The following is a 6,011-nucleotide window of genomic DNA, read 5'->3' as shown; positions in this document are numbered from 1 at the left end:
TAACACAAACAAGACTGTGGAGATTAGACTGATTTTTTTGCTCATTTACCCACCAGGTAATGAACACACTCAGACTATCTGTCCCATAAGCTAGCCTGAATTTAAAAAGGTTCACACACCATCATTAGACAAAGACGCTGACTGAACAAAAATGTACATGTTGCAGATGACAAGTTGAGGTGTTCATCAGTGAGACTCAGATTCAGCCTTAGCTATTTTAGTTATTTGGTTGATGCAGCAAAGATACAGGAGATTTGTTCCAGTCCTTTCTTCTTCCTCCTCTTCTTCATTTTTCTCCTGTAAAAGTGTTTTTGCAGCACAAACAATAACTTCATGAGATCCCAAATACCAACCATTACTCAAAGTCCAAATCCCTACACTCCCAGGCGGCTCTGAGACGATAGAGTTTTCTCATCAATAGTTTGGCCTGGTGGTAAATAATTTGAATCTCATGATTCCATTATTAACATCTGTTAGACACAGCTGGACCAAACAAAATCATCTAGAGACTGATCTGGTTTAAATTTCTAATTGTTAGTCGATTTAGATTATAATTTTTTGGAAAAAAATAACTCATGATGACGTAATGATATTGACCTGAATTAAAGAAGCTCATTTCTCACATTTCTTATAATTGTCTTCATGGAATATGACAAAGAAAGTTCTGCTTGCACTATCCAGTAACATTACTCAGTTCTAAAGTTGGCTATGAAATATTAAAATTAATCTCAGTTTCTATACATTTCACCTTCCAAACTAAAGAAAAAAATGGGGAAAAAGCGACCAGAACTGAAGTTTCTAGAACTGACAGTGTGGCGGCAGATGTTTGCCTCTCTGCAACCTACAGTTGAGAAATTCTTCACTGTATGTTTTAAAAATTAAATCCAAATACTTCCTCCCAGAGAGCTGAAATACCAAACCACACTCATTCCCAAAGTTTCAGCTGTGCTGTCACTGACCCTGGTGTTTCTGACGCCAACACAGTCACATAAGAAAACAACTGGCCTTGAAGCCATTTCTCCTGATTTCCAGCCGCACGTTGACTTCCCTGGCAGAGGTGAAAACTCCCTGGACGTTCCTCACGTTTCAGTTTTATCTGTCAGACCATGTTTCTGTGCTTCTCCAACAAACTTTTTGTTTTAGTGACTTGAAAGAACATAATGAATGGAATTTTGAATCTTTTTCTTTTGATTTCGCTCACTGTTTGATCAGATTTAGATAAGATTTTGTCAGGCTTAGTTAACACAATATCCTGATTAGGATTTGGAACTTAAACTACTTAGTCAGGTTCAGGAAAAGATGTTGGTTGCCAGCTTTGTTATGTGTAAAGAGCTCACTAAGTTCAATAAATAATCACAGACCTGCTTGCCATTGACAACAAGATTTGCTGCTATTGCTGTCTTGTATGTCATGCTTGTGATGAAACACATAAGAGCATAAACTCCACAGCTTGGTGTGCAACATGCACGTTATTATTACACTGTGGGTTATTATCTGATATCAGCGTGTATCTTCAGCACAAATACTTTGAGAATCATTTGATAATGTGGATCTATTGTGATAAAAGCGCCTGTGTGACACGTCATCTTCTATCTGCTCAGGGTTGAGTACACGTTGTTCTCAGATGTACTCTGCGTCCACTCTGAAAGCGATGCTAGATTGTAGGTGAGGGACATGACTTCCTACATTACTCCACACAATAGCAGGGGGGGTGTTTGTCACCACGGAAACCATTAGTTTCTTGGCAACATACATATCAAATCTAGCTGAATCCGGCTGATCTAATTCAACGATGGGATTCAAGCGAAGGCTGAAATAAGAGTGTTATTGAGCAAAGAGCAGACAAAGGCTGTGTCGGTGTAAAAATGCACACGGGGTGGAGGGAAAATAACGATGAGGGGCAGAAAACTTTTCTTTTCAGGTCTGAGACTGAATGGTTTTAATTTTACAAGCTTCTGAAAGGTTCTGCGAGTAATGAAAATAAGACATTCAGGCTGGACTCCATCACTAATGTTCCTGGATGATAGGTGTGAGAGGCTGCATAGCCATCGTAGAAAATGTCAAACAAAGTTAATTAATGTTCCTGGCATGCACAAGATGTTTAGCTGTATTAGTAATTCACCCACTCAGACTGACCTCTGCACCTCCCAAGCTGACGGCTTTTTGAATTAGTCATTTGTAAATGACTGCAGCATGAAGAGGTGCGAGCTGCTTAGAGGCTGCACATGATGCCTTTGCATTCAAAGCTACATTTTATTGTTACTTTACTTTAGAATCTCATATCTGTGTTTAATGTTACACAAAGTTCCTCCTTAAGTACATATCCCAGCCTATTTTTCTCTGTAGCACCATCACATTTCCCTGAGGGTAAACCAATTTACATTCTTGTTTTGCTCTTCAGATCCATGCCAGTTTCCATGACAACATAGTTTCACTTTCTCATCCTCTCTGTCTCACTCTTTGTCTCTCCCCCCGTTTTTCACTCCTGTTCTCTCATTTCCCACTGTGCCTTTCTTGTGTTCCCTTGACCTTCCTCCAAAATGTTTCATTCTTTTTCTCTCCAAATGCCAGAGTCCAAATCCTCATTTCCTCACCTAATTGAGCTCATTCCTCTGCTCGCCACATAACGGCAGATAATACTGGACTGGGAGAAAACATGTCTCAAGCCAGGATGGAATTCAGAGCACCTTTTTGCATTTGAATCGTAATAGGCAGCATTCTCTGCCTGCCGGGTGTTTTATTCACTCTTAGATGTGCCTGGCTGGTCTGTTTGGCAGGAGTGGCACTTCAAGCCTAAAATGACTGAACAAACTGCAACGACAACAAAAAGAACAACAAGAAAAACAAGATGCCTCTGTCAACAGAAGTCCCTCTCACTTTAATCTAATTATTCAGGTATAATACTTTCATCCCAAATCCAGACTGTGTATTTTCACTCTGGTTTGGCATATCAGAATGCCAAATGGGTAATTATACCCATTTGGCTTAATTACAAATCAGAAGCCACCTAATTGCTCTGTAATTAAAATTTCCTGCTACCAACAGGTGTGATGGGGTTCTTTGGATTATTGGTAATGGTCGTTTCTGTCAGTTCTTTCTCATTTCATAAATCACTTTTAGTTCTGCCTCACAAACGCTGTTTGCAGTTTCTTCATTAGTTTGAACCGTTATTTAACAGACAAAAGTTAAAAGAAACTACTTTTTACTGGCCTGCACCAGTGTAACTAGAAAATATAAACTGAAATGTATTTATACCATTATGTGAACTTAAACTTTCTTTTATTGATACTTGTTGATAGTTTGGGAACTTAATGGGGAGGTTCGGTCTGTGGAGCAGCTGAAATGATGGATTCAGCAGACAATTGGTGACTTAAAGGAAAAGTTCATTTTTTTTTTTTAAACCTGGACCTTATTTCTGGCATAAAATACGTTCATCTACTCACCGATAACAGTTTGGTGAAAGTCGGCGTCCTTCGGAAGATATTTAGATCACTCGTATATCCATATAACGGGAGAGAACAGGGCAGAGACAATACAGCCTCTAAATAAGGCATTATCTGTCTTTATTTCACCAATACTTTAAGAGGAATGAATGAATGAACGCATACTATTGCACTGTTAGTTCATAGCTGCAGTGTTGTTGTTATTGGGGGCTATCGGGGGGCTTATGGGGGCTTCCTACATACGCATCTACTGGGATGACTTCATTGACGTGAGCCGCTGCAGCACAGCTTATTCACTCCACTAAGGACGTCCATCGTACTCAAAGTCGTCGTCCATGTCGTCAAAATCTGATAAATATTCTGCCATGTTGCACAAAACTAGTAGATGCATGTGTAGAAAGCTCCCTATAAGCCCCCCCATAGCCCCCAATAACAACAACACGGCAGCTCTGAGCTAACAGTGCAACAGTACGCATTAATTCATTTATTTCTTCTTAAAGTATTGGTGAAATAAAGACAGATAATGCCTTATTTAGAGGCTGTATTGTCTCTGCCCTGTTCTCTCCCGTTATATGGATATACGCCGATCTCGAGTGATCTAAATATCTTCCGAAGGACGCCGACTTTCACTAAACTGTTATCGGTGAGTAGATGAATATATTTTATGCCAGAAATAAGGTCCGGGTTTAAAAAGTGTCACCAATTGTTGCAGTTTTTCAGAGGAATCTGCTGAATCCATCATTTCAGCTGCTCCACGGTGTTTGGTAATAGTGATTCTGTTCTGCATGATGCTCCACACATTTTCAATAGCAGATAGATGTGGACAGCAGGCAGGCCAGTCAAGCACACACACTCTGTTGGAAATAGTGCAGAATGAGGTCTGGCATTGTCCCGCTGAAATAACCACGGACCTCCCAGGAAATAATACGAGTAAATGTCTCTTAAAATTCGAATGTACCCCTCTGGATCAGTGGTGTCTGCATACATGTGAAAGTAATCCATTACCTGGACACTGATGCCATCGCTAATGTTTGTATTTTTTGATGATAGCAGCCTCGGTGGTCTTTGTCATCTTTGACAGATGTTTGTTTTTTCCCCAGAAAGCAGCTGAAACGTGGACTCATCTGAGCACAGCACACACGTCCACTGCCTTTCCATCCATCTGAGACCAGCTCGTGCTCAGAGAACTCGATGGCGTTTCTGCACACAGTTGATGTAAGGCTTCCTCCTCGTGTGATCCAGTTTAAGGTTATACTTCTGGATGCAGTGTCGGACTGTGTCGAGTGAAAATGGTTTTCTTAGGTTCTCCAGAGCTCTTGTGGCTGTATCGATCACTGAGGGCTGAGTGGTTCCTGTCCTGAGATTTCCCAGACTCCCAGAATCCTTTCATGATATTATGCTCTGCAGATGTTGAAGGATATTGAGAGACGTAAATTTCAACTCATGGATGATTCTTTGCAGTTTTCCTTGCTTGTAAAGAAAAAAACGTTTGGTGGATACTCTCATCTCTCCCAATTTATCTGCAAGTTAGAAACAGAACGATGTAACTTATCATCCTTTGCCTCCCCTCCCAACAGTTTTTAATGTGAGCACCCAATTTTAAACTAAAATATTTCAAGTTTATACAATCTAAATCGTTTAAGTTCATCATTTATTTGGAGTTGTGTCTGATGAATAAAGTTTTAAATTGATTCACAAATTACAGATGAGAGATTTTATTACATTTTTGAAAGTAATTCCGACCAACTTGTCTGGAAATAGCTCAGTGGCTCAGGAGGAAGAGCGGTCATGTGGCAGTCGGAAGGTAAGTGATTCCATTCCTGGCTTCCTCAGACCACATGTCGAAGTGTCCTTGGCTACAACACTGAAGCCCACTGAAGCCCACTTTGCCTCCGATGTGTCCATTGATGTGTGAATGAACACAAGTAGTCTGTGAATGTGGACCAGAAAACTGCCTTGGAAAGTGTGTCTTATGCAGCTCTTTAACTGAACTCCACTGAAAATGTTCTGACTTGGATGCGACACAAAGAACTGTTATGGTGGCTCGGCAGCCTTTCCATTAGAAATATCTCTTAAAATCACATCTCAGCTTATCAACACTCAGTATATTTGCTAGAAATGTGCTGAAGCTCACTAGAGGGAACGCTGCCAAGCTTAGTTCTGCTGCCTAAACCACTAGAGGGAGCATTGATCTGAGGAAAAGAGCAGGTTTCCTGTGCAACAACTGGCACCTCAGTCATTTTATTATGGCACACCTTAAACATCAAATGAGCTGAGATCGCGGTCATCTGCAGCGTGGGCGATTAAAATAAGTCATTTACTGCAAGATTGCATTGATAGGAAATGTGATCTAAGAAGAAAAGATGACAGGTCTGACAAAAAAGGGAAAGAAAAAACACTTTGATTAAATGATTGACTGCATAATGTGCAAGTTTAGTGAAAGGCATGGCGCAATTTAAGGGGTCAAAACTAAATGTAATTTTCGGTGTTATGACATCTTCATCTGTAAATAATATAAATATTGATATAACAGTCTGGAAGAGTGTCAGAAAGCGTCCGACCCAAGGC

The sequence above is a fragment of the Odontesthes bonariensis genome, chromosome 9 (assembly GCF_027942865.1).
Source record: "Odontesthes bonariensis isolate fOdoBon6 chromosome 9, fOdoBon6.hap1, whole genome shotgun sequence".
Taxonomy (NCBI): Eukaryota; Metazoa; Chordata; class Actinopteri; order Atheriniformes; family Atherinopsidae; genus Odontesthes; species Odontesthes bonariensis.
This window is presented reverse-complemented; position numbering follows the sequence as displayed.